The sequence below is a fragment of the Hyperolius riggenbachi genome, chromosome 12, assembly GCF_040937935.1.
Source record: "Hyperolius riggenbachi isolate aHypRig1 chromosome 12, aHypRig1.pri, whole genome shotgun sequence".
In the NCBI taxonomy this organism is placed as follows: Eukaryota; Metazoa; Chordata; class Amphibia; order Anura; family Hyperoliidae; genus Hyperolius; species Hyperolius riggenbachi.
This window is the reverse complement of record NC_090657.1, coordinates 80,190,861-80,218,757: the sequence shown is the minus strand read 5'-3', so window position 1 is coordinate 80,218,757 and position 27,897 is coordinate 80,190,861. Positions and strand designations below refer to the sequence as shown.

General features: G+C 48.5%; 13 non-coding genes across 13 annotated transcripts; all 13 read right to left on the bottom strand.

Annotated features, from left to right (window-relative positions):
- Positions 1–689: 689 nt before the first annotated feature.
- TRNAL-UAG (transfer RNA leucine (anticodon UAG)) lies at positions 690–771 on the bottom strand. Its single transcript has one exon. It is a non-coding gene; the product is annotated as a tRNA-Leu (tRNA).
- A 9,116-nt stretch (positions 772–9,887) lies between these two features.
- TRNAL-AAG (transfer RNA leucine (anticodon AAG)) lies at positions 9,888–9,969 on the bottom strand. Its single transcript has one exon. It is a non-coding gene; the product is annotated as a tRNA-Leu (tRNA).
- Positions 9,970–11,016: 1,047 nt separating this feature from the next.
- Positions 11,017–11,103, bottom strand: TRNAL-UAG (transfer RNA leucine (anticodon UAG)). The gene has a single exon. It is a non-coding gene; the product is annotated as a tRNA-Leu (tRNA).
- Positions 11,104–11,521: 418 nt separating this feature from the next.
- On the bottom strand, positions 11,522–11,603 carry TRNAL-AAG (transfer RNA leucine (anticodon AAG)). The gene has a single exon. It is a non-coding gene; the product is annotated as a tRNA-Leu (tRNA).
- Positions 11,604–12,650: 1,047 nt separating this feature from the next.
- TRNAL-UAG (transfer RNA leucine (anticodon UAG)) lies at positions 12,651–12,737 on the bottom strand. The gene has a single exon. It is a non-coding gene; the product is annotated as a tRNA-Leu (tRNA).
- A 418-nt stretch (positions 12,738–13,155) lies between these two features.
- On the bottom strand, positions 13,156–13,237 carry TRNAL-AAG (transfer RNA leucine (anticodon AAG)). The gene has a single exon. It is a non-coding gene; the product is annotated as a tRNA-Leu (tRNA).
- A 1,037-nt stretch (positions 13,238–14,274) lies between these two features.
- TRNAL-UAG (transfer RNA leucine (anticodon UAG)) lies at positions 14,275–14,356 on the bottom strand. The gene has a single exon. It is a non-coding gene; the product is annotated as a tRNA-Leu (tRNA).
- A 423-nt stretch (positions 14,357–14,779) lies between these two features.
- On the bottom strand, positions 14,780–14,861 carry TRNAL-AAG (transfer RNA leucine (anticodon AAG)). Its single transcript has one exon. It is a non-coding gene; the product is annotated as a tRNA-Leu (tRNA).
- Positions 14,862–15,909: 1,048 nt separating this feature from the next.
- On the bottom strand, positions 15,910–15,991 carry TRNAL-UAG (transfer RNA leucine (anticodon UAG)). Its single transcript has one exon. It is a non-coding gene; the product is annotated as a tRNA-Leu (tRNA).
- A 423-nt stretch (positions 15,992–16,414) lies between these two features.
- Positions 16,415–16,496, bottom strand: TRNAL-AAG (transfer RNA leucine (anticodon AAG)). Its single transcript has one exon. It is a non-coding gene; the product is annotated as a tRNA-Leu (tRNA).
- A 9,281-nt stretch (positions 16,497–25,777) lies between these two features.
- Positions 25,778–25,859, bottom strand: TRNAL-UAG (transfer RNA leucine (anticodon UAG)). The gene has a single exon. It is a non-coding gene; the product is annotated as a tRNA-Leu (tRNA).
- A 423-nt stretch (positions 25,860–26,282) lies between these two features.
- On the bottom strand, positions 26,283–26,364 carry TRNAL-AAG (transfer RNA leucine (anticodon AAG)). The gene has a single exon. It is a non-coding gene; the product is annotated as a tRNA-Leu (tRNA).
- A 1,035-nt stretch (positions 26,365–27,399) lies between these two features.
- TRNAL-UAG (transfer RNA leucine (anticodon UAG)) lies at positions 27,400–27,481 on the bottom strand. Its single transcript has one exon. It is a non-coding gene; the product is annotated as a tRNA-Leu (tRNA).
- Between the last annotated feature and the right edge of the window lie 416 nt (positions 27,482–27,897).

The following is a 27,897-nucleotide window of genomic DNA, read 5'->3' as shown; positions in this document are numbered from 1 at the left end:
AACCGACCTTACTGGGGCAAGTGGGGAAAATGCCAGGGAACCCCTGAAAAGTCCTGAAGGAAGCTTGGGCTTCCAGGGAACCCTGGTTGAGAAAACCTGCTTTGGCCTGGCGTACAATAAAAGACATCCTCTCAAACCCCTAACTGCCCACGTAGTTAATGTATCAGCTTTTATGCAAAAGTAATGTCACCTGTCTAAAAAAATCACAATTGTCCACTTACGTACAATGTACAATGTAGCCCGTAGCACTGGAATAGATGCTATTGCACGTATACCTAAAATGCCATTCACCTACAATTGAGAGGAAACATTTGCCTACTATTGGGTAATAGGGGCAGATCTCACCTCAGTAATCTAAATGAGATCTTTGCCCTGTTTACTTTGTAGAAAGTCCTATCTGTTGCCACTGTTGCTGTCAAAAGGTCCTCCACAGCCAGGAGTTATGAGCTGTGGCACATTGTCAGAATCCAGTGGAAAAGTGCATGTAAAGGTCTTAAGCCATTTTAAGCACTTTTTTTTTCTAAACTGTATTCCTTTGTAGCGGTGAAAGAAAGTGTGGTGCTGGGTACGCCTCATTCATGTTGTTGTGCAAGCTGATGGAGGAAAAGAGAAGTATTTGAGCTTTCTTGTTGATGAAGGGACGTAGGAGATCCACAAGAGGCCTGTGAGGCAAGATAGAAGTTGCAGACTGGCAGTGGTGGGATTTGAACCCACGCCTCCAAAGAGACTGGAGCCTAAATCCAGCGCCTTAGACCGCTCGGCCACACTACCTTGCCGATATTGATCTTTTGTGTGCTTTTAAAATGAGGTTTGTATGAGTGGAATGTTGAGTGGTTCATTATTGTGCCATCAACAAGTAATCAACTGGGGACATGCTGCATGTATGCACCTATTCTCATTACCGCGGAAAGAGAAAACACTTGACAGTACTGGCTTTGGTTCTATGCCTCTGATGACAGCACCTAGGAAAGTGCAGGTAAAGCACTCTATGCCACAGCAGAATCAATGGATTAGTCTTCTCAAATGTTACATTTGAGAAGACTAATCCATTAATTTCTGACCAAGATAAGCTCCTCAAGATATTTTATTATAAAAGACAGGATCATATAGCATACATTATAGGCAATAAATAAATTAAAAAATATGCATATCTGAAAGCAAAATTATACAAGAGATTTTTCCTCCAAAAGATCTTATATACAACATTAAACATCCTGTTTTATGCTTGATTTCATCAAGCAATAACTCTATTTACAGTATTTACATCAGAAAAACATATAGTGCAAGGGAATTACCCAAAACAAGATATAAACACATAACTCATAAATCATTCTCATATGAGATATTACTGTTGAAGGAGTATCAATCAGCCACTTCTATACAAAAACGGAAACAACACCTACATTACATTATTTATTCAACGTACTAAAAATAAAAAAAGGAAAGGAAAAAACACATAACATACACTACCACAAAAAAAAAAAAAAAAAAAAAAAAAAAGATGACATCACCTACAATACACCACTCATACCACACAGTCATACAATGGGTCTTTTACGCCCAAAGGAAAAACAGAAGACTATAGACAACGTTGAGTCAAGACAAGAAATAAAATTAATTAACGAGACAAATCATCACCGCTACCAACAATATATAGAAGAAGCACAAAGGGATATCTCCTTTGTGTCTGCGGCCAGACTTCAAAAAAGAATCACAAAACTCAAAAAATCTAGGGTGCAAGAGGGAGAATAGTAAAGCAACACCCTGGAGAAGAGTCCACCAGGTCAAGGAGGCTTGATATTCTGCCAAGCCAGAATCCAAGCTCCTCTCCCCAGCTTCTTCCTCTCCAAGAACCGGATCTTCCCAACCTCACCGAGAATACCGTTCACCACCACCTGGACCGGCGAGATTTTCTGCCTAATCGCTACGTCACACCGTGCCAACCAAACGTGTCTCCTAACCACTAGGCTAACTATGTATAAAGTGCACAAATCAAAGCCCTGGCGTTGGTTAAAAGCTCCATATGCCCACTCAGCATAACTCAGATGCTCCAGAAATGGGATACCTAGGACCCCACCCACCTGTTTATACACCTCTACATTGAAGGGGCATGTGATCAGAAAGTGTTCCATGTCCTCCTCAACGGAACACTCCTGTCGAGGACAGACACGAACTTCTGGTCTCCGACCCCACATGTTCCCTCCAACATACAGTTTGCCCTGGAAAGTTAGCCAGGCGATGTCCCAGAATTTGTTCGGAACGCGCGGTGAATTAAGTAACCGCAAACCCTCCTTCAAAATCGGGCCTGGGCAATCCTTCAAGGCCAATGGGTCATGGAAATGAGAGTCCACCACTCTAGCCAACAGGACTTTCCTGTCGACCGACCTGATGTCCTCCACTCCCAATCCCCACTGCCGCAGTTTCTTCATGCAAGGCAAAACATAGGCCGGAAGGTAGCCATGACGTGCATTCAGTTTCTTCACTGAGCCACCGCTCATCCAATCCCTGAGGAAAGGCTCACACCAGATCTGAAAGAAGCTTACCCAAGTAGGCGGGCTCCCTGCAAACAAACTACCAAGATTGAACTTAATGAACATCAGGGAGAAAAAGACGATCGGGTTGACCATTCCTAAGCCACCCTCCCGCCTGGTTCTGTAAGTGATGTTCCTACGTACAGGGTTCGTTCTGTTTCCCCATAACATCAGGAAAAACAGAGCGTTAATCCTGGTGTACAGGGATGCTGGCAAAATTGCAACGTAGCTAACGTATAACATTATCGGCACCAGATAGGTTTTAATCAAGTCAACCCTTTCCCTGAGGGTTAAACGCCAACCCTTCCAACGAGCCACTTTAGTGTCGACATCTTTCAGCTTGCTCTCCCAATTTCGCAGGCCATAATCGCCTGGGCCAAATTTGATGCCTAAGATCTTGATTTCGTCCTGAGGCACGGGAAAGGAGCCAGGAAGTGCAAAGGATTCTCCTTCTTTGCCCAACCAGAAAGTTTCGCACTTATCTGGATTCACTTTTGAACCAGATGCCGACGAGTACAGAGCGATCTCTTCGGCCACCACCAACGCCTCTTCCGCCTTCGAGATCACAACTGTTACATCATCGGCATAAGCCACCACCTTCAGAGGCGAGACACCAGAGATGCCCACAGGAACCCCACTGAGCGCACTGCCCTCTAACCTTCTCACGAAAGGGTCGATGGCAAATACGTACAGTAGAGAACTCAGCGGACACCCCTGGCGGACCCCCGAGCTCACCTCAAAAGGCTGGCCGATCCATCCGTTGATGAGCATGAAACTCTCAGCCTCTTTATACAAAGTCTGTAGCCAATTGATAAACCTCCCCTGCAAGCCGTACACACTAAGTAGCCGCCATAGGTACTTATGGTTGACTCGATCAAAGGCCTTCGACTGGTCCAATGTTAGCAAAAACTTTCCCCAGCCCTCAGCCCTGCACCGTTCCAGAACTTCCCGGACAGCTAACAGTGCTGAGAAAGTACTCCTACCTGAAACCGAGCAGTGCTGGTGGCGGGAAAGCACATCCGTTACCTGGGACAAGCGCCAGAATAAAATTTTTGCCAAGATCTTCCTGTCGACATTGAGAAGGCTGATGGGACGCCAATTCTCAATCATCTCAGGATTACGACCTTTTGACAACAAGATAACCGCAGATTGCCTCATGGAGGGTGGTAATTGACCCTCGGCAAGGCATTCGTTAAAAGCACCGGCCAATTTAGGGGCCAGGATGGATTTGAAGGCCTTGTAAAACTCAGCCGTCAGTCCATCCGGACCCGGGGTCTTTTTAGGCGCGAGACCATCAATGGCCCTCGCTACTTCATCCACGGTGATCTCAGTGGTCAAATCAATACCAGAAACATCAAATTCTTTCAGACCTGGTATGGAAGCCAAGAAATCATCCATTCTTGTCTGGTCAAGGGGCTTCTCCCCAAGCAGTTTAGCATAAAACTCTCTAGCGATGGACAAGATCTCCGACCTGGACTTTGCCAGAGATCCCGAACCATCCCTGAGACCATGGACCGTCCTAAGCGCTGAACTTTGTTTGAAACTCTGGTAAGGGTCAGGCGAGTGGTACTTTCCATGATCCCTCTCCAGAGTCAAAGAAGCCAACCGGTCGTACTGCAACTGCTTGAGGCGGAGTTTGACCTCAGAGATCTCCCCCGGATCTCCGCCCTCAGAGACCAGAATGTTTAATCTCTCCCTCAGTTGTTGGTAAGCAAAATCTCTATCAATATTTTTACGGACAGCTAGACCCTTGAAGAATCTGGCAGCACGTTTTTTGACTTCCTCCCACCACTCAGACCTATTGTTGAAACAGTCCAGGATGGTGACCTGTGCCTGAAAAAACTCCTCAAAGGATCGTCTCACGTCACTTTCCAGCAGCAGGGCCGAATTCATTCTCCAGATACCCCTACCTCTGGGAGGAGCGTCTAGAGCATTCAAACACACCGATAGAATAAGGTGATCAGAGAATTCCACCGCCAACAGCTTGGGGGCCGAAGTGATGAGATTCTCCGAAACAAAAAACCTATCTATTCTAGATCTACTGCTACCGCTATAAAAGGTGAAACCCGTGAGACCTGGTGAATGTCGAATGTGTACATCCACCAGATCAGCATCTTTAACTATTCTATCTAAAAACTTACCATCACCGCTTATCCGGACCCGGGCACTCGCCCTGTCCTTGGCCCTAGTGACGGTGTTAAAATCACCACCCAGGATCACAGGACAAGCTGAAAAAAAGAATGGCCTGATCTGTGTGAAAAGGCGCTTCCTCTCCCCCTTAATTGAGGGGTGAGCATAGGCGTTGATAAGCCTGAGGTCCTGCCCTTTCACACAGACGTCCAAAACCAGACACCTTCCCATCTCCACTTCAATAACTCGCCGGCATGTTACCATGTCGGTCCTAAAAAGGACCGCTACACCACTTCCAGGCTCTCCCGCAAGAGACCAGAAACTCTGACCGGACACCCAGTCCCTCTCGGCTAACCAGAGGTCAGCCGTAGAGGTGAGCCTGGTCTCCTGTAGGAAAATGATGTCAGCCTCCAGGCTGGCCAGAATTGTGAACGCCAATTTTCGAGCTCTGGGGGTTTTGATGCTAGCAACGTTGATCGTTGCCAACATTAGTGGTGAGGGAGCAGCCATTAGAGTGATTGAGGTTTCCCTTCATACTCCTTTGAACAAAGACAATAAAAATGAAAGCAAAAACACAACATTACAAGAAACAAAAAACGAGAACACAAAAGACAATACCCCTTCAGACAGTGGCAGGATTGCCAATCACCATATCTTCCTCTTCCGAGGACAAAGGCTTACCAGCCAACAAGTCAAATCTGTTGGCAAGTTTGACTTCATTACGCCTTTGAACCAGGACTGCCCAATTTTTCTGAGTGGCCCTTCTTTGTAGGGGCCCAGATTTGGGTCCCTTACTTGTTCTCCTGGTTTTTAATCGTTCTTCCAAGAACGCTTTTTCTTCCTCGTTTAGGTCCTCCTTGCCCTTTGGCTGGAGACAACTACCTGAAAACAGGGAGAGCGAGACTGGACTAGGAGCAACAGCAACACTGCCATCAGTAGGGGATGGGGAAGCAGTGTCATCAGGAGGAGGGGGAGGAGAGGTGATGACAATGTCATCAGGAGGGGGGGGAGGAGGAGGGGGGGGGAAGTGATGATTGAATCATCAGGAGGGGGAGGAGGGGGGTGGATGACTGTGTCATCAGGAGGGGGAGGGGGGGAGCAGAGGGAGGAGGGGACGAGGAAGGGGGATCGGAGGACAAAAGGGGAACAGGCTCCTGAGGAGCAAGGGAGGGAGGGGCCGAGGATGGAGGGGCAAAGGGGTAACCAGGACCAGAGGGTTTAAGAGCCCTCTTGACTTTAACTGACCTTGGGGGCCTTATGCGTTGTGCCTTGGGAGAAGAGCCTTCCCCCCCATGAGCAGCATCCCTGAGACGACCAGACCTCCTGAGCTCAGACTGCCCCTCAGGGGCCACCTTAGTCCTAACTGGACGAGGAGAAGCGGCGGGAGAGACAACAGAAAAAGGAACAGTAACAGACTCGGAAACAATAGGAGCTGATACAGGCTGGACAGACACACTGGGAATTGGCAGGGGGACGAGCTGATTCTCCTCGTCCATACGGACCAACATGGCTCTCCTGAGATCCTCAGGCATAGTTGCCCAGGAGATCGGGCATTCCGTATACGGGTGACCGTATTCAAAACAAAAATTGCACTTGATTCGGCGGCAACTACCTGAGGAATGCCCGAACTCCTGGCACCTGCTACACCTGGGATCGGGGCAGTTACTGGCGAGATGGCCCCGCTTTCCACATCTATTGCAGGTCCTGGGCTGACCGGGATAATAAGTAATAATTTTGTCACGCCCTATAAGGGCGGATCGGGGAATATGGGTGACGAGTCCCTCCTTAGTATGGAGCTTTATCGCCACCTCATATTCCCCCCACCAAATCCCCAGGTCATCCAGGACTCGCTGCGGAGGGGCCATCACGTCAGCGTAATGCTGAACCCAGGACATCAAGTCTCTCACAGGGATGCTCTCATTTTGCACTACGATGTGAGCTTTTTTTTCCAATGACTGCCGGGATAGAGGAAAGACTGAGAAACCGTGCCACTGGTTGTTAACTGACACCTTCAGTCTCTCCTCCAGGAAGGCCTCCATCCCGTGCAGCGACAAAAAGCTCACATCATAATACTGGGGGGGATCCCCTAGAGCTAGAATCGCGTTTAAGTCACATGGCTTTGTCCCCAGATCCAGGAGGAACCGGACAAACTCTTTTTTGTTAGGAATGGCAGAATCATGTTCCCATTTAAGTCTGACCACGTTCCTCCTGCCAGGGACAAATGTCTCAGACTCCAGCTCCAGGGGAGCTAGAACTCTCCTCCCAGAAGCGGCACTTCGCACTGCACGAGAATATGACCGGGGCCGGGCAGCGGATGTCCCCTGAGCCGAGGCCGCCATGGAGGCAAGGGCTCCCGGGTTGGAGGCAGGGCCCAGGGCAGGAAAATCAAAACCTACCCTGGTCACGCTCTCCAACCCAGGCAACCCAGACCCAGCAGACACTCCACCAACCTCAGCTCCAGCCGAACTGTCACCAGGCGCCTCATCAGGCACCGAGGCAACCACAGGGGACACGGGGGGGGGGGGCTCATACCTAGGGGCATTGGGACCCAGACCAAAAATGGTTTCGCTGAACTCTACTTTGCCAGTATAATCAAATCTCTTGATGATCTCGTTTTCTACCAAAAATTTCTTGCCATTGGCCCGAAATTCAATCTGGCATCCACAATTTGGGTCACCTTTGCCCACTAGATAGAGACCTTTGAAGTCCCCCCCAGGTTCCACAGAAAAAATCTTAGTTTCGCCTGAATGGCCTTCTATCACCACCAGGCGCTCTTTCTCTAGCCTGTAGATACAGTCCATTGTACAGAATTCTGTTATTAAGTCTTCCACTACAATAGGCGGCGGCTCTACATGCTTTTTTTTAACTTTTTTCTTTCTCCAACCTTCATCTGAGTCTGAGTTGTCACCTCCAGAAAGGGAGTGAAAGCTATCGCCAAACAAAGGATCCAACCCATGACTCACTTGACCATCTTTGATCATTATTATTTCACCATTAATTTCCCTATAAAGGACAGAAGCCCTTTCTGTATCACTATCGTTAGGGAAACGAGACGAAACCTTTGTTGTTACTATTGAGCTTGAAGTGAGATCTGTGACGGAAGTGTCAGGAAGAGTCTCATCTGCATCTTTGTCCCTTCCCCCCTGCAGACTTAACTCCACCCCGGCACTCCCGTTCGAGCCACCAACAAGCAACACAGGTTCTCCATCAACAACATCAGTTTGATGAACTTTTTGGGCACCGCCCACAATCACATTTATATTTGCATCTTTTTCCACATTTGTGTTTTCTACCTCCATTGAGGGCAATTCAACTTTTTCCACTATGTTACCCTCAGACTTTTTCTTCACCCTTCCCCCACCCGTCACAACAATACAGGGTCTCTTTAACTTATTTTTTCCTTTTTTTACTTTTTTGGAAGAAACTTTAGAAATAGCTGGTTTCTCACCCGTCTTCTTACGCCTGGCACCGCCCACAGGAGAGTCCTGTCCACCAATTGGGGCTTGAAAATCCTCCCCAGATTCGCCAGTGCTAGAGCCAGACTTTTCAGGGATCCCCCCTTCTCCTCCAGGGTCACCCCTTGCTTGGCAGGGCTTAAAGACACATTTTCTGATGCATTGTCCGCATCTTTTTGTAATCCACAGGCTCCCACTCCTGCACTCAGGTGCGCTGCACTGGCTGCATGAGATACTGCCACTTGTACTCCATCGGCCCCAGTTTCCGTGTTGTAATACGAAATTCCGTCTGGATTGGCTGCAGACTGTGTGTGGTGATGCGGATCTCCGGCCGCATTGCACCCACCTCCTTCCATACGCTTGGTCACATCTTCCGCATCCTCCGCATGTTGATGCGGCTTACTGGCCGCATCAGGACTTTTTCCATGCGTCCCCCTGGCCGCGTCATGAACGCCTGTTTCAATGGCGTCATGCGTATGGATGGCCGCGTGGGGAACGCTTGCCGCTTTCCCATGCGGCTGATTGGCCGCCTCAGCTCCGCACATCACTTCCGGTAGGCGGGCCGAAAGTTCCTCCGGCGTCTCATCAACAGTGTTTGGCGTCTCGGCGCCATCTTGGCTTATAGGGATAGCGCTGTCGGCGCCATTACGGACCTCCGCACTGGAAACACAGGTAGGCTCTGAGGGACTTTCCCTAAAACCCTGGGCGCACTTCTCACCCCCCGCAGCATCCCCAGACACCACCAGAGGACCGGGTAAAGCCCTACTAGCAGCATCCAGGGGAGCAGGGGGAGATTCTGTGCGGGCACCCGGGGAGGCCATCACAGCCCCATCAACCCCACCGCTAGATAACATAGCAGGGGGCACAGCTTTTGCAGCCTTGGTGCTGGCAGCACTCACCCCACCACCCACTACCACTCCAGGGGCCCCAGCGGCAGCTATACCGCCCGGACCTCCGGCGGCAGGGGAAGCAAGGCAGGCACTACCCACACCCTCCCGGGCACCCACCGCAGAGCTAGGTACTTTATCCCCCTCACCTTTTTCCTTCTTGATCCAGTCAGGCGCCTCCACTGGTGTGCTACTAGATTCCACAACCATGCACTCCTCATCTTCCTCATTATCCTCACTGCTTGTATCGATTTCAGGATCCGGGCCCAGCATTTTGCGGAAACGCCGCCTGTGTTGGTAGTTTTCCGCTAGGGGCCCTCCAATGTACTCCAGGCTGTGTAAGATGTCTTTTTGCATCCTTATCTCTTTCTTTAGCTGGACTAGGTCCTCATTCGTGTGGGACATTTCTTTCCTCCAGGATGCCCCAAACCTGTACTTTATAGTCTTGTACTTTTTTCCTAGGTCTTCCACCAGCTCCATCCTCAATTTTACCTCCCTGAACCAAGTCACCGGATCCACTTGGCCAGGGGCATCCCCCAGGTAAGATGAAGCAGTAGGGGGGGTATGAGCCGGCCGCTCCATGGCTGGAGTGGCCGGTTAGCACAGGCAAGGCCCCTGCTAGGCCCAAGCCAAGCAGGGACCTCAAGTTCAAATGGTGCCCAAAAAAGTGCTTCAAAGTCGGCTTCAAGGAAACAGCAAGTACACCCTCTACTGGAAGTCCGGGAGCTAGGTCAAAAGCAACCTTTCTGACCAAGATAAGCTCCTCAAGTGGCCCTGATGTATAAGCTTGGACAAGTATTTGAGCAAGTGTTAAAACCAGAGGAGCTGAGGCCTTATCTTTCCTACATAGTACATCCTTGTCAAGCAAGCGAGAAGTTAAAGGCTGGCAGTGGTGGGATTTGAACCCACGCCTCCCAGGAGACTGGAGCCTTAATCCAGCGCCTTAGACCGCTCGGCCACACTACCCTGCGGATGTCTACTCTTGCGTGCTTTAAGACACGTTTTTCAAGAGTCAAAGGTTAAGCGGTTAATTACTGTGCCGTCAACAGGTTATCATCTGGGGATATGCTGCATGTTGGCAGCCATTCTCAGTTCCATAAGGAAGAACGCATAACAGTACTGACTTTTGTTCCATTGCTCTGATACCACTGAGTGCAGCACCTACTGTCCGATCGCTTTTCCGATCGATTTTCCGATCGAAAATCAGATCGGATATGCATTAAATTATCTATCGAACCAACTATCTGCCAAAAAATCTCATGGTGTATTCCCATCATGAGACCCTGGAGGAAGCCTTCAAATAATTTTTGCATCTCAAGGAAACCGACCTTACTGGGGCAAGTGGGGAAAATGCCAGGGAACCCCTGAAAAGTCCTGAAGGAAGCTTGGGCTTCCAGGGAACCCTGGTTGAGAAAACCTGCTTTGGCCTGGCGTACAATAAAAGACATCCTCTCAAACCCCTAACTGCCCACGTAGTTAATGTATCAGCTTTTATGCAAAAGTAATGTCACCTGTCTAAAAAAATCACAATTGTCCACTTACGTACAATGTACAATGTAGCCCGTAGCACTGGAATAGATGCTATTGCACGTATACCTAAAATGCCATTCACCTACAATTGAGAGGAAACATTTGCCTACTATTGGGTAATAGGGGCAGATCTCACCTCAGTAATCTAAATGAGATCTTTGCCCTGTTTACTTTGTAGAAAGTCCTATCTGTTGCCACTGTTGCTGTCAAAAGGTCCTCCACAGCCAGGAGTTATGAGCTGTGGCACATTGTCAGAATCCAGTGGAAAAGTGCATGTAAAGGTCTTAAGCCATTTTAAGCACTTTTTTTTTCTAAACTGTATTCCTTTGTAGCGGTGAAAGAAAGTGTGGTGCTGGGTACGCCTCATTCATGTTGTTGTGCAAGCTGATGGAGGAAAAGAGAAGTATTTGAGCTTTCTTGTTGTTGATGAAGGGACGTAGGAGATCCACAAGAGGCCTGTGAGGCAAGATAGAAGTTGTAGACTGGCAGTGGTGGGATTTGAACCCACGCCTCCAAAGAGACTGGAGCCTAAATCCAGCACCTTAGACCGCTCGGCCACACTACATTGCCAATATCGAACTTTTGTGTGCTTTTAAAATGAGGTTTGTATGAGTGGAATGTTGAGTGGTTCATTATTGTGCCATCAACAAGTAATCAACTGGGGACATGCTGCATGTATGCACCTATTCTCATTACCGCGGAAAGAGAAAACACTTGACAGTACTGGCTTTGGTTCTATGCCTCTGATGACAGCACCTAGGAAAGTGCAGGTAAAGCACTCTATGCCACAGCAGAATCAATGGATTAGTCTTCTCAAATGTTACATTTGAGAAGACTAATCCATTAATTTCTGACCAAGATAAGCTCCTCAAGTGGCCCTGATGTATAAGCTTGGACAAGTATTTGAGCAAGTGTTAAAACCAGAGGAGCTGAGGCCTTATCTTTCCTACATAGTACATCCTTGTCAAGCAAGCGAGAAGTTAAAGGCTGGCAGTGGTGGGATTTGAACCCACACCTCCGAGGAGACTGGAGCCTTAATCCAGCGCCTTAGACCGCTCGGCCACACTACCCTGCGGATGTCTACTCTTGCGTGCTTTAAGACACGTTTTTCAAGAGTCAAAGGTTAAGCGGTTAATTACTGTGCCGTCAACAGGTTATCATCTGGGGATATGCTGCATGTTGGCAGCCATTCTCAGTTCCATAAGGAAGAACGCATAACAGTACTGACTTTTGTTCCATTGCTCTGATACCACTGAGTGCAGCACCTACTGTCCGATCGCTTTTCCGATCGATTTTCCGATCGAAAATCAGATCGGATATGCATTAAATTATCTATCGAACCAACTATCTGCCAAAAAATCTCATGGTGTATTCCCATCATGAGACCCTGGAGGAAGCCTTCAAATAATTTTTGCATCTCAAGGAAACCGACCTTACTGGGGCAAGTGGGGAAAATGCCAGGGAACCCCTGAAAAGTCCTGAAGGAAGCTTGGGCTTCCAGGGAACCCTGGTTGAGAAAACCTGCTTTGGCCTGGCGTACAATAAAAGACATCCTCTCAAACCCCTAACTGCCCACGTAGTTAATGTATCAGCTTTTATGCAAAAGTAATGTCACCTGTCTAAAAAAATCACAATTGTCCACTTACGTAAAATGTACAATGTAGCCCGTAGCACTGGAATAGATGCTATTGCACGTATACCTAAAATGCCATTCACCTACAATTGAGAGGAAACATTTGCCTACTATTGGGTAATAGGGGCAGATCTCACCTCAGTAATCTAAATGAGATCTTTGCCCTGTTTACTTTGTAGAAAGTCCTATCTGTTGCCACTGTTGCTGTCAAAAGGTCCTCCACAGCCAGGAGTTATGAGCTGTGGCACATTGTCAGAATCCAGTGGAAAAGTGCATGTAAAGGTCTTAAGCCATTTTAAGCACTTTTTTTTTCTAAACTGTATTCCTTTGTAGCGGTGAAAGAAAGTGTGGTGCTGGGTACGCCTCATTCATGTTGTTGTGCAAGCTGATGGAGGAAAAGAGAAGTATTTGAGCTTTCTTGTTGTTGATGAAGGGACGTAGGAGATCCACAAGAGGCCTGTGAGGCAAGATAGAAGTTGTAGACTGGCAGTGGTGGGATTTGAACCCACGCCTCCAAAGAGAGTGGAGCCTAAATCCAGCACCTTAGACCGCTCGGCCACACTACATTGCCAATATTGAACTTTTGTGTGCTTTTAAAATGAGGTTTGTATGAGTGGAATGTTGAGTGGTTCATTATTGTGCCATCAACAAGTAATCAACTGGGGACATGCTGCATGTATGCACCTATTCTCATTACCGCGGAAAGAGAAAACACTTGACAGTACTGGCTTTGGTTCTATGCCTCTGATGACAGCACCTAGGAAAGTGCAGGTAAAGCACTCTATGCCACAGCAGAATCAATGGATTAGTCTTCTCAAATGTTACATTTGAGAAGTCTAATCCATTAATTTCTGACCAAGATAAGCTCCTCAAGTGGCCCTGATGTATAAGCTTGGACAAGTATTTGAGCAAGTGTTAAAACCAGAGGAGCTGAGGCCTTATCTTTCCTACATAGTACATCCTTGTCAAGCAAGCGAGAAGTTAAAGGCTGGCAGTGGTGGGATTTGAACCCACGCCTCCGAGGAGACTGGAGCCTTAATCCAGCGCCTTAGACTGCTCGGCCACACTACCCTGCGGATGTCTACTCTTGCGTGCTTTAAGACACGTTTTTCAAGAGTCAAAGGTTAAGCGGTTAATTACTGTGCCGTCAACAGGTTATCATCTGGGGATATGCTGCATGTTGGCAGCCATTCTCAGTTCCATAAGGAAGAACGCATAACAGTACTGACTTTTGTTCCATTGCTCTGATACCACTGAGTGCAGCACCTACTGTCCGATCGCTTTTCCGATCGATTTTCCGATCGAAAATCAGATCGGATATGCATTAAATTATCTATCGAACCAACTATCTGCCAAAAAATCTCATGGTGTATTCCCATCATGAGACCCTGGAGGAAGCCTTCAAATAATTTTTGCATCTCAAGGAAACCGACCTTACTGGGGCAAGTGGGGAAAATGCCAGGGAACCCCTGAAAAGTCCTGAAGGAAGCTTGGGCTTCCAGGGAACCCTGGTTGAGAAAACCTGCTTTGGCCTGGCGTACAATAAAAGACATCCTCTCAAACCCCTAACTGCCCACGTAGTTAATGTATCAGCTTTTATGCAAAAGTAATGTCACCTGTCTAAAAAAATCACAATTGTCCACTTACGTACAATGTACAATGTAGCCCGTAGCACTGGAATAGATGCTATTGCACGTATACCTAAAATGCCATTCACCTACAATTGAGAGGAAACATTTGCCTACTATTGGGTAATAGGGGCAGATCTCACCTCAGTAATCTAAATGAGATCTTTGCCCTGTTTACTTTGTAGAAAGTCCTATCTGTTGCCACTGTTGCTGTCAAAAGGTCCTCCACAGCCAGGAGTTATGAGCTGTGGCACATTGTCAGAATCCAGTGGAAAAGTGCATGTAAAGGTCTTAAGCACTTTTTTTTTCTAAACTGTATTCCTTTGTAGCGGTGAAAGAAAGTGTGGTGCTGGGTACGCCTCATTCATGTTGTTGTGCAAGCTGATGGAGGAAAAGAGAAGTATTTGAGCTTTCTTGTTGTTGATGAAGGGACGTAGGAGATCCACAAGAGGCCTGTGAGGCAAGATAGAAGTTGTAGACTGGCAGTGGTGGGATTTGAACCCACGCCTCCAAAGAGACTGGAGCCTAAATCAAGCGCCTTAGACCGCTCGGCCACACTACCTTGCCGATATCGATCTTTTGTGTGCTTTTAAAATGAGGTTTGTATGAGTGGAATGTTGAGTGGTTCATTATTGTGCCATCAACAAGTAATCAACTGGGGACATGCTGCATGTATGCACCTACTCTCATTACCGCGGAAAGAGAAAACACTTGACAGTACTGGCTTTGGTTCTATGCCTCTGATGACAGCACCTAGGAAAGTGCAGGTAAAGCACTCTATGCCACAGCAGAATCAATGGATTAGTCTTCTCAAATGTTACATTTGAGAAGACTAATCCATTAATTTCTGACCAAGATAAGCTCCTCAAGTGGCCCTGATGTATAAGCTTGGACAAGTATTTGAGCAAGTGTTAAAACCAGAGGAGCTGAGGCCTTATCTTTCCTACATAGTACATCCTTGTCAAGCAAGCGAGAAGTTAAAGGCTGGCAGTGGTGGGATTTGAACCCACGCCTCCGAGGAGACTGGAGCCTTAATCCAGCGCCTTAGACCGCTCGGCCACACTACCCTGCGGATGTCTACTCTTGCGTGCTTTAAGACACGTTTTTCAAGAGTCAAAGGTTAAGCGGTTAATTACTGTGCCGTCAACAGGTTATCATCTGGGGATATGCTGCATGTTGGCAGCCATTCTCAGTTCCATAAGGAAGAACGCATAACAGTACTGACTTTTGTTCTTTTGCTCTGATACCACTGAGTGCAGCACCTACTGTCCGATCGCTTTTCCGATCGATTTTCCGATCGAAAATCAGATCGGTTATGCATTAAATTATCTATCGAACCAACTATCTGCCAAAAAATCTCATGGTGTATTCCCATCATGAGACCCTGGAGGAAGCCTTCAAATAATTTTTGCATCTCAAGGAAACCGACCTTACTGGGGCAAGTGGGGAAAATGCCAGGGAACCCCTGAAAAGTCCTGAAGGAAGCTTGGGCTTCCAGGGAACCCTGGTTGAGAAAACCTGCTTTGGCCTGGCGTACAATAAAAGACATCCTCTCAAACCCCTAACTGCCCACGTAGTTAATGTATCAGCTTTTATGCAAAAGTAATGTCACCTGTCTAAAAAAATCACAATTGTCCACTTACGTACAATGTACAATGTAGCCCGTAGCACTGGAATAGATGCTATTGCACGTATACCTAAAATGCCATTCACCTACAATTGAGAGGAAACATTTGCCTACTATTGGGTAATAGGGGCAGATCTCACCTCAGTAATCTAAATGAGATCTTTGCCCTGTTTACTTTGTAGAAAGTCCTATCTGTTGCCACTGTTGCTGTCAAAAGGTCCTCCACAGCCAGGAGTTATGAGCTGTGGCACATTGTCAGAATCCAGTGGAAAAGTGCATGTAAAGGTCTTAAGCCATTTTAAGCACTTTTTTTTTTCTAAACTGTATTCCTTTGTAGCGGTGAAAGAAAGTGTGGTGCTGGGTACGCCTCATTCATGTTGTTGTGCAAGCTGATGGAGGAAAAGAGAAGTATTTGAGCTTTCTTGTTGTTGATGAAGGGACGTAGGAGATCCACAAGAGGCCTGTGAGGCAAGATAGAAGTTGTAGACTGGCAGTGGTGGGATTTGAACCCACGCCTCCAAAGAGACTGGAGCCTAAATCCAGCGCCTTAGACCGCTCGGCCACACTACCTTGCCGATATCGATCTTTTGTGTGCTTTTAAAATGAGGTTTGTATGAGTGGAATGTTGAGTGGTTCATTATTGTGCCATCAACAAGTAATCAACTGGGGACATGCTGCATGTATGCACCTATTCTCATTACCGCGGAAAGAGAAAACACTTGACAGTACTGGCTTTGGTTCTATGCCTCTGATGACAGCACCTAGGAAAGTGCAGGTAAAGCACTCTATGCCACAGCAGAATCAATGGATTAGTCTTCTCAAATGTTACATTTGAGAAGACTAATCCATTAATTTCTGACCAAGATAAGCTCCTCAAGTGGCCCTGATGTATAAGCTTGGACAAGTATTTGAGCAAGTGTTAAAACCAGAGGAGCTGAGGCCTTATCTTTCCTACATAGTACATCCTTGTCAAGCAAGCGAGAAGTTAAAGGCTGGCAGTGGTGGGATTTGAACCCACGCCTCCAAGGAGACTGGAGCCTTAATCCAGCGCCTTAGACCGCTCGGCCACACTACCCTGCGGATGTCTACTCTTGCGTGCTTTAAGACACGTTTTTCAAGAGTCAAAGGTTAAGCGGTTAATTACTGTGCCGTCAACAGGTTATCATCTGGGGATATGCTGCATGTTGGCAGCCATTCTCAGTTCCATAAGGAAGAACGCATAACAGTACTGACTTTTGTTCCATTGCTCTGATACCACTGAGTGCAGCACCTACTGTCCGATCGCTTTTCCCGATCGATTTTCCGATCGAAAATCAGATCGGATATGCATTAAATTATCTATCGAACCAACTATCTGCCAAAAAATCTCATGGTGTATTCCCATCATGAGACCCTGGAGGAAGCCTTCAAATAATTTTTGCATCTCAAGGAAACCGACCTTACTGGGGCAAGTGGGGAAAATGCCAGGGAACCCCTGAAAAGTCCTGAAGGAAGCTTGGGCTTCCAGGGAACCCTGGTTGAGAAAACCTGCTTTGGCCTGGCGTACAATAAAAGACATCCTCTCAAACCCCTAACTGCCCACTAGTGTTGGGCGAACAGTGTTCGCCACTGTTCGGGTTCTGCAGAACATCACCCTGTTCGGGTGATGTTCGAGTTCGGCCGAACACCTGACGGTGCTCGGCCAAACCGTTCGGCCATATGGCCGAACTAAGAGCGCATGGCCGAACGTTCCCCGAACGTTCGGCTAGCGCTGTGATTGGCCGAACGGGTCACGTGGTTCGGACCCGAACGCGCTCTGATTGGCCGAACGGTCACGTGGTTCGGGTAAATAAATACCCGAACCACGTCATATCTCCGCCATTTGTCTGTGGGTTTAGCTTTGGGTAGGCAGGCAGGGTAGTTCGCGCTCCAGCCACGCTAGCCAGGGTCCCCCCTGTCATTGTGTCACTGCTGGGAACAGTAGTACACCGCTTGCTCAGCCACACTATATAGCATTCTTTTTACTGCCACTCTGTGTACCTCACTCAGCCACACTATATAGCATTCTGTTTACTGCCACTCTGTGTCTGCTGGGAATAGTAGTACACCGCTTGCTCAGCCACACTATATAGCATTCTGTTTACTGCCACTCTGTGTACCTCGCTCAGCCACACTATATAGCATTCTGTTTACTGCCACTCTGTGTCTGCTGGGAATAGTGGTACACCGCTCGCTCAGCCACACTATATAGCATTCTGTTCACTGTTCTGTGTCTGCTTGGAATAGTGGTACACCGCTCGCTCAGCCACACTATATAGCATTCTGTTTACTGTTCTGTGTCTGCTGGGAATAGTGGTACACCGCTCGCTCAGCCACACTATATAGCATTCTGTTTACTGTTCTGTGTCTGCTGGGAATAGTGGTACACCGCTCGCTCAGCCACACTATATAGCATTCTGTTCACTGTTCTGTGTCTGCTGGGAATAGTGGTACACCGCTCGCTCAGCCACACTATATAGCATTCTGTTCACTGTTCTGTGTCTGCTGGGAATAGTGGTACACCGCTCGCTCAGCCACACTATATAGCATTCTGTTTACTGTTCTGTGTCTGCTGGGAATAGTGGTACACCGCTCGCTCATCCACACTATATAGCATTCTGTTCACTGTTCTGTGTCTGCTGGGAATAGTGGTACACCGCTCGCTCAGCCACACTATATAGCATTCTGTTCACTGTTCTGTGTCTGCTGGGAATAGTGGTACACCGCTCGCTCAGCCACACTATATAGCATTCTGTTCACTGTTCTGTGTCTGCTGGGAATAGTGGTACACCGCTCGCTCAGCCACACTATATAGCATTCTGTTTACTGTTCTGTGTCTGCTGGGAATAGTGGTACACCGCTCGCTCAGCCACACTATATAGCATTCTGTTTACTGTTCTGTGTCTGCTGGGAACAGTAGTACACCGCTCGCTCAGCCAGAGTATATAGCATTGTGTTTACTGCCACTCTGTGTACACCGCTCAGCCAGACTATATACCATTGTTTACTGACACTCTGTGTACACCGCTCAGCCAGACTATATACCATTGTTTACTGACACTCTGTGTACACCGCTCAGCCAGACTATATACCATTGTTTACTGCCACTCTGATTCTGCTGGGAACAGTAGTACACCGCTCGCTCAGCCAGACTATATAGCATTGTGTTTACTGCCACTCTGTGTACACCGCTCAGCCAGACTATATACCATTGTTTACTGACACTCTGTGTACACCGCTCAGCCAGACTATATACCATTGTTTACTGAAACTCTGTGTACACCGCTCAGCCAGACTATATACCATTGTTTACTGCCACTCTGATTCTGCTGGGAACAGTAGTACACCGCTCGCTCAGCCAGACTATATACCATTGTTTACTGACACTATATAGCAGACTATATAGCATTGTGTGTACACCGCTCAGCCAGACTATATACCATTGTTTACTGACACTCTGTGTACACCGCTCAGCCAGACTATATACCATTGTTTACTGCCACTCTGATTCTGCTGGGAACAGTAGTACACCGCTCGCTCAGCCAGACTATATACCATTGTTTACTGACACTCTGTGTACACCGCTCAGCCAGACTATATACCATTGTTTACTGCCACTCTGATTCTGCTGGGAACAGTAGTACACCGCTCGCTCAGCCAGACTATATACCATTGTTTACTGACACTATATAGCAGACTATACAGCATTGTGTGTACACCGCTCAGCCAGACTATATACCATTGTTTACTGACACTCTGTGTACACCGCTCAGCCAGACTATATACCATTGTTTACTGCCACTCTGATTCTGCTGGGAACAGTAGTACACCGCTCGCTCAGCCAGACTATATACCATTGTTTACTGACACTCTGTGTACACCGCTCAGCCAGACTATATACCATTGTTTACTGCCACTCTGATTCTGCTGGGAACAGTAGTACACCGCTCGCTCAGCCAGACTATATAGCATTGTGTTTACTGCCACTCTGTGTACACCGCTCAGCCACACTATATAGCATTGCGTACTCTGCCAGTCAGTGTGTATATTGCTGGGATCAGTAATACTCCACTCACCGTCATCCACTATATGAGCTCAACATGAGTTCCCCAGAGACCTCCGCTGTGAGCAGCACTCCCAACAACAGCAACAGCCAACGCCCCACGCAAGCTATAACATCCACCCCAGCAGCCAGTGGTCAGCAGCAGCCCTCCCCGGAGGAGAACGTTGTGTCCATCAGTCCGTCGCCAGAGCGATTAATGAGGGCTGCCATTGAGGAGATGATGGGGCCTGATGTGGAGGAGGAGGTCTGGCTCAGGCCAGCATCCCAAGTTAATGTTGAGGACGATGAGGGGTCTGTGTCTGGGGATGTTGGGGTGGCAGAGGTGGTGGGTGGGTCAGACTCAGGAGAAGAGTTGTATGATGAGGATGATGATCGGGACCATCTGTATGTGCCTCAGAGTCCGACCCCGGAAAACATGTTGTATCGTGTGTTTAGGTACTAAAATCTGCGTTCCCTCCCAGTAGTGTTGGGCGAACAGTGTTTGCCACTGTTCGGGTTCTGCAGAACATCACCCTGTTCAGGGTGACTATATAGCAGACTATATAGCATTGTGTTTAATGCCACTCTGTGTACACGGCTCAGCCACACTATATAGCATTGTGTTTACTTCCACTCTGTGTCTGCTGGGAACAGTAGTACACCGCTCACCCGCCACTGTATAGCATTGTGCTCTGTGTCACTGCTGACAATAGTGGTACACCGCTCACCCACCACTGTATAGCATTTCTGTACTGCCACTGTACTGCTGCCAGTCAGCGTGTACTTTAAGGATAAGTGAAATGAGGAAGAAATCCAGTGAAAGAGGGAGGGGCAAGGGAAGAGGTGTTTCCCCTGACGGTTCACGTACAGGCCACAGGGGAGCACCCAAGAAAACCCACTCAATACTGCCCATGTTGTCCAGGACAACAACCCTCACAGATCCAAAAGAACAGGACCAGATAATTACTTGGATGACCTCTCAAGCGTCCAGCAGTGGGTTAAGCAGCACCAGCACATCACGCACGAGGTCCGAGTCCTCAGCCAGTTAAAGTCTGGGCTTTCTTTGAAGACTGCACTGAGGATGTTACCATGGCGATTTGCAAGGTGTGCAAGACCCGCCTGAGCAGGGGGAAAAGTATTAACAACCTCTCCACCACCAGCATGAGCCGCCACATTCTATCCAAACATCCCACTCTGTGGGCAAACGCGGCAGGACAGGGTACCACCAGCAACACTGCCTCCCTTGGGTTCACCAGACTCACCACCAGACCCGCCTCAGCAGCAGCAGTAGCCCAGCCATTGCGTGGTTCACAACATTCACAAACATCAGACGATGCTGACACTGTCACTTTCCGGACTAGTGCTCTTGAGGTCTCCCAGTGTTCATCAAACACAACAACCAACAGCCCTTCGGTGTGCAGCGCTACGGTTGAGTTGTCTGTCTCTGAGATGTTTGAGCACAAGAGGAAATTGCCAGCAAATGACCCCCGGGCCGTGGCAGTAACAGCCAGCCAGCATAGCCAAGCTTCTGGCCTGCGAAATGCTGCCATATCGAGTGGTGGAGACAAACAGCTTCAAGGGCATGATGTCAGTGGCCATCCCACGTTACGTGGTTCCCAGCCGCTACCACTTTGCGCGCTCTGCAGTGCCTGAGTTGCATGAGCACGTGGTCAGCTAAATAACCCGAAGCTTGAAGAATGCCGTTGCCTGCAAGGTTCACCTCACCACTGACACCTGGACGAGTGCGTTCGGCCAGGGTCGATACATCTCCCTTACCGCGCACTGGGTGAACCTTGTGGAGCCTGGCAGCGATTCCTCACCTGCTACGGCGCGGGTGTTGCCCACGCCGCAAACAGCTGGATAACAACAGCAGCACCTACCTCTCTGACTCCTTCTCCTCCAACGCATCTCAAAGCTGTACCTCATCCGGAAATGCTAACCCAGCACCAGCAGCAGTAGGATCGTGGAAGCAGTGCAGCACAGCTGTTGGCATGCGTCAGCAAGCGTTGCTGAAGCTGATCTGCCTTGGGGATAAGCAGCACACAGGGGAGGAAATTTGGAGGGGAATAAAGGAACAGACGGATTTGTGGCTGGCACCGCTGGACCTGAAACCGGGCATGAAGCTAGACACCTGGCACGAACTGGCAATGTACGCAATAGAGGTGCTGGCTTGCCCGGCAGCCAGCGTTATGTCGGAACGCTGTTTCAGTGCTGCCGGAGGCATCATCACAGATCGGCGTATCCGCCTCTCCACAGAAAATGCAGACCGTCTGACTCAAATTAAAATGAATCAATCCTGGATTGGAAACGACTACGCAACACTCCTGGACCCCAACCAAGTAACATGACCGATGAACATCTGGGATGGTTTAGCGTTTCCGGTCCCTGTTTATTGAACCTCTCATCTGTATTACATTTATGACTGCATGGCGGCAAAAAGCATTGCTGCTATATCCGCACGCTTTTTGTCCTCATGCAAGGCCTGGGTTGTTGTGTCTCACAAAGCGTGGCCTTCTCCTCCTGCGCCTCCTCCTGTTCCATCACGTGTGCTGCTGCTGCTGCTGCTGCTGCTGGGTTACCGTTGCCGGTCCCTGTTTATGGAACCTCTTATCTTTATTACATTTATGACTACATGGCGGTACAAAGCATGCTATCCGCACGCTTTTTGTCCTCATGCAAGGCCTGGGTTGTTGTGTCTCACAAAGCGTGGCCTTCTCCTCCTGCGCCTCCTCCTGTTCCATCACGTGTGCTGCTGCTGCTGCTGCTGCTGCTGGGTTACCGTTGCCGGTCCCTGTTTATGGAACCTCTTATCTTTATTACATTTATGACTACATGGCGGTACAAAGCATGCTATCTGCACGCTTTTTGTCCTCATGCAAGGCCTGGGTTGTTGTGTCTCACAAAGCGTGGCCTTCTCCTCCTGCGCCTCCTCCTGTTCCATCACGTGTGCTGCTGCTGCTGCTGCTGGGTTACCGTTGCCGGTCCCTGTTTATGGAACCTCTTATCTTTATTACATTTATGACTACATGGCGGTACAAAGCATGCTATCCGCACGCTTTTTGTCCTCATGCAAGGCCTGGGTTGTTGTGTCTCACAAAGCGTGGCCTTCTCCTCCTGCGCCTCCTCCTGTTCCATCACGTGTGCTGCTGCTGCTGCTGCTGCTGGGTTAGCGTTGCCGCGTGGTCCCTGTTTATTGAACCTCTTATCTTTATTACATTTATGACTACATGGCGGTACAAAGCATGCTATCCGCACGCTTTTTGTCCTCATGCAAGGCCTGGGTTGTTGTGTCTCACAAAGCGTGGCCTTCTCCTCCTGCGCCTCCTCCTGTTCCATCACGTGTGCTGCTGCTGGGTTAGCGTTGCCGCGTGGTCCCTGTTTATTGAACCACTTATCTTTATTACATTTATGACTGCATGGTGGTACAAAGCATGCTATCCGCACGCTTCTTGTCCTCATGCAAGGCCTGGGTTGTTGTGTCTCAAAGCGTGGCCTTCTCCTCCTGCGCCACCCTCCTCCTGTTCCATCACGTGTGCTGCTGCTGGGTTAGCATTACCGGCAGGGGAGGACTGGCCCAGGGGGACGGGGGGCAATTGCCCCCCGGGCTGCCCAAATCTTAAGTAATTAGGGCCGGCCGCTACCATACGCAGCGGCCGCAGACATACCACAGGTGACAGGTTCGCAGTGGGGATCGCAACCTCGCGCGATATTTCCCGGCAAGTTGAGGTATCCAATCAAAGAAGGGGCTGAGGCGGCCGGCCGTGGTATGCCCTTGTGCGTGGCTGCGCCTGCGGTGGATGTGAGCGGCACAAGGACACAAATAGCTTAGGTCCTCTCCGGCCAGGTGGGTTGACCCTGCTTGACTCCGCCCCCCGCCTGGAGCCATTGCCGCCCGCAACGTGCTGCTGTGCCTGCGGTGTCATCGGAGTGAGCTGTCTCACTCTTCAGCTTTCTGTGCTGGGGGGACTGGGGGCCTGGAGCTGTGGCTACGAGTGGCTGGCTGGAGGAGTCGGACACAGTCCTCCCCTGTGCTGCTGTGCCTGAGGTGTCATCGGAGTGAGCTGTCTCACTCTTCAGCTTTCTGTGCTGGGGGGGCCGGGGGCCTGGAGCTGCGGCTACGAGTGGCTGGCTGGCTGTCCTGGCTGGAGGAGTCGGACACTCTGGGGGCTGGGAGTCGGAGATGCCACCTATAGCTGCTTGCTGCTGTGGAGGAGGAGGAGGTGTAGGACTGAGGAGACAGGAGGATAGTGGAGGTCGGGTCCAGGTTGCCAGAGGAGAAGGTGTTTTTTATAAATTTTGTTTCTGTACTTCTTCTCCCTTCTTGTCACTGAGTTACTCACACTTTGCTGCCTGCCTGCTACTGCTGTCAAATTCAATTCTCTGCCCAGGCCAGTGCCCTCTGAGTTTTTTTTTGTGTGATAATCATCCCCATTCTGACCCTGGCCTGAGGGGGAACGTTTTTTCTTCTTGTGGTGTGATTGGCGGCAGGGGAGGGGGGAGGCAGGCAGTTAGGCACTGTCAAACAGGTAGTTGGAGGGGGGGGGGAGTAGGTGTCAGACAAGTAGTTTGTATGGTGGGTGGGCAGGAGTGGGGTTAGGCATCACCAGGTAGGTAGGTTTGTGTGTGTGTGTGTGCGTTGGGGGGGGGGTTGTTTAAAGGATTTATCAGGCATTTTTAATGAAATAAGTGCTACTTACCCAGGGCTTCCTCCAGCCCCACGCTCCCAGCATGTCCCTCGCCTCAGCTCTGCAGTCAGCCATTCGCTGCCGCTGCCTCCCAGTCCCCGGCGATGGCACCAGTCCGACCTGGATGTCGGCCTGTACTGCGCCTGTGCGAGCAGCACTGTCAATCACCGCCACGTGGACCGGAGTGTACTGCGCAGGTGCAGTAATTCTGCGTCTGCACAGTACGCTCTGGTCCATGTGGCGGTGATTGACAGCGCCGCTCGCACAGGCGCAGTTGGCCTGACGTCATCGCCGGGGGCTGGGAGGCAGCGGCAGCGAACAGCTGACTGCAGAGCTGCGGCAAGGGACATGCTGGGAGCTTGGGGCTGGACGAGCCCTGGGTAAGTAGCACTTATTTTCATAAAAAATAAAAAGCCTGATAACTCCTTTAAGGTTAGGCATCAGACACAGACAGGTAGATTGTGCGGAGAAATGGGGTTAGGCATCAGGTACATAGTGTGTGTGTGTGTGTGTGTGTGTGTGTGCGTGCGTGCGTGCGTGCGTGCGTGTGTCTGGGGCTGTTAGTCATCACAATTTGAAGATTTGCACACAAGAAAGATATGGCTTTGGGCTGTGGATGCCGTGAAACGGGCCTCTAGTTTGTGTTGTCCCCCCAGGCCAAAAGGTCCCAGTCCTCCCCTGATTACCGGTCCCTTTTCCTGGAACCTCTTATATGTATTACATTTATGACTGCATGCCGACAAAAAGCATGTTACCTGTGCAAAGAAAACAGACATTTCCCGCATTTAAAAGACAGTTTTCCCTTTGAAACTTTAAAATCGATTTTCTCAAAAACTATAAGCTCTTTTTGCTAAATTTTTTTTCCTCTTGTACCCACTCCCAAGGTGCACATACCCTGTAAATTTGGGGTATGTAGCATGTAAGGAGGCTTTACAAACCACAAAAGTTCGGGTCCCCATTGACTTCCATTATGTTCGGAGTTCGGGTCGAACACCCGAACATCGCGGCCATGTTCGGCCTGTTCGGCCCGAACCCGAACAGCTAGATGTTCGCCCAACACTACTGCCCACGTAGTTAATGTATCAGCTTTTATGCAAAAGTAATGTCACCTGTCTAAAAATATCACAATTGTCCACTTACGTACAATGTACAATGTAGCCCGTAGCACTGGAATAGATGCTATTGCACGTATACCTAAAATGCCATTCACCTACAATTGAGAGGAAACATTTGCCTACTATTGGGTAATAGGGGCAGATCTTACCTCAGTAATCTAAATGAGATCTTTGCCCTGTTTACTTTGTAGAAAGTCCTATCTGTTGCCACTGTTGCTGTCAAAAGGTCCTCCACAGCCAGGAGTTATGAGCTGTGGCACATTGTCAGAATCCAGTGGAAAAGTGCATGTAAAGGTCTTAAGCCATTTTAAGCACTTTTTTTTTCTAAACTGTATTCCTTTGTAGCGGTGAAAGAAAGTGTGGTGCTGGGTACGCCTCATTCATGTTGTTGTGCAAGCTGATGGAGGAAAAGAGAAGTATTTGAGCTTTCTTGTTGTTGATGAAGGGACGTAGGAGATCCACAAGAGTCCTGTGAGGCAAGATAGAAGCTGTAGACTGGCAGTTGTGGGATTTGAACCCACGCCTCCAAAGAGACTGGAGCCTAAATCCAGCGCCTTAGACCGCTCGGCCACACTACCTTGCCGATGTCAATCTTTTGTGTGCTTTTAAAATGAGGTTTGTATGAGTGGAATGTTGAGTGGTTCATTATTGTGCCATCAACAAGTAATCAACTGGGGACATGCTGCATGTATGCACCTATTTTCATTACCGCGGAAAGAGAAAACACTTGACAGTACTGGCTTTGGTTCTATGCCTCTGATGACAGCACCTAGGAAAGTGCAGGTAAAGCACTCTATGCCACAGCAGAATCAATGGATTAGTCTTCTCAAATGTTACATTTGAGAAGACTAATCCATTAATTTCTGACCAAGATAAGCTCCTCAAGTTGCCCTGATGTATAAGCTTGGACAAGTATTTGAGCAAGTGTTAAAACCAGAGGAGCTGAGGCCTTATCTTTCCTACATAGTACATCCTTGTCAAGCAAGCGAGAAGTTAAAGGCTGGCAGTGGTGGGATTTGAACCCACGCCTCCAAGGAGACTGGAGCCTTAATCCAGCGCCTTAGACCGCTCGGCCACACTACCCTGCGGATGTCTACTCTTGCGTGCTTTAAGACACGTTTTTCAAGAGTCAAAGGTTAAGCGGTTAATTACTGTGCCGTCAACAGGTTATCATCTGGAGATATGCTGCATGTTGGCAGCCATTCTCAGTTCCATAAGGAAGAACGCATAACAGTACTGACTTTTGTTCCATTGCTCTGATACCACTGAGTGCAGCACCTACTGTCCGATCGCTTTTCCGATCGAAAATCAGATCGGATATGCATTAAATTATCTATCGAACCAACTATCTGCCAAAAAATCTCATGGTGTATTCCCATCATGAGACCCTGGAGGAAGCCTTCAAATAATTTTTGCATCTCAAGGAAACCGACCTTACTGGGGCAAGTGGGGAAAATGCCAGGGAACCCCTGAAAAGTCCTGAAGGAAGCTTGGGCTTCCAGGGAACCCTGGTTGAGAAAACCTGCTTTGGCCTGGCGTACAATAAAAGACATCCTCTCAAACCCCTAACTGCCCACGTAGTTAATGTATCAGCTTTTATGCAAAAGTAATGTCACCTGTCTAAAAAAATCACAATTGTCCACTTACGTACAATGTACAATGTAGCCCGTAGCACTGGAATAGATGCTATTGCACGTATACCTAAAATGCCATTCACCTACAATTGAGAGGAAACATTTGCCTACTATTGGGTAATAGGGGCAGATCTCACCTCAGTAATCTAAATGAGATCTTTGCCCTGTTTACTTTGTAGAAAGTCCTATCTGTTGCCACTGTTGCTGTCAAAAGGTCCTCCACAGCCAGGAGTTATGAGCTGTGGCACATTGTCAGAATCCAGTGGAAAAGTGCATGTAAAGGTCTTAAGCCATTTTAAGCACTTTTTTTTTCTAAACTGTATTCCTTTGTAGCGGTGAAAGAAAGTGTGGTGCTGGGTACGCCTCATTCATGTTGTTGTGCAAGCTGATGGAGGAAAAGAGAAGTATTTGAGCTTTCTTGTTGTTGATGAAGGGACGTAGGAGATCCACAAGAGGCCTGTGAGGCAAGATAGAAGTTGTAGACTGGCAGTGGTGGGATTTGAACCCACGCCTCCAAAGAGACTGGAGCCTAAATCCAGCGCCTTAGACCGCTCGGCCACACTACCTTGCCGATATCGATCTTTTGTGTGCTTTTAAAATGAGGTTTGTATGAGTGGAATGTTGAGTGGTTCATTATTGTGCCATCAACAAGTAATCAACTGGGGACATGCTGCATGTATGCACCTATTCTCATTACCGCGGAAAGAGAAAACACTTGACAGTACTGGCTTTGGTTCTATGCCTCTGATGACAGCACCTAGGAAAGTGCAGGTAAAGCACTCTATGCCACAGCAGAATCAATGGATTAGTCTTCTCAAATGTTACATTTGAGAAGACTAATCCATTAATTTCTGACCAAGATAAGCTCCTCAAGTGGCCCTGATGTATAAGCTTGGACAAGTATTTGAGCAAGTGTTAAAACCAGAGGAGCTGAGGCCTTATCTTTCCTACATAGTACATCCTTGTCAAGCAAGCGAGAAGT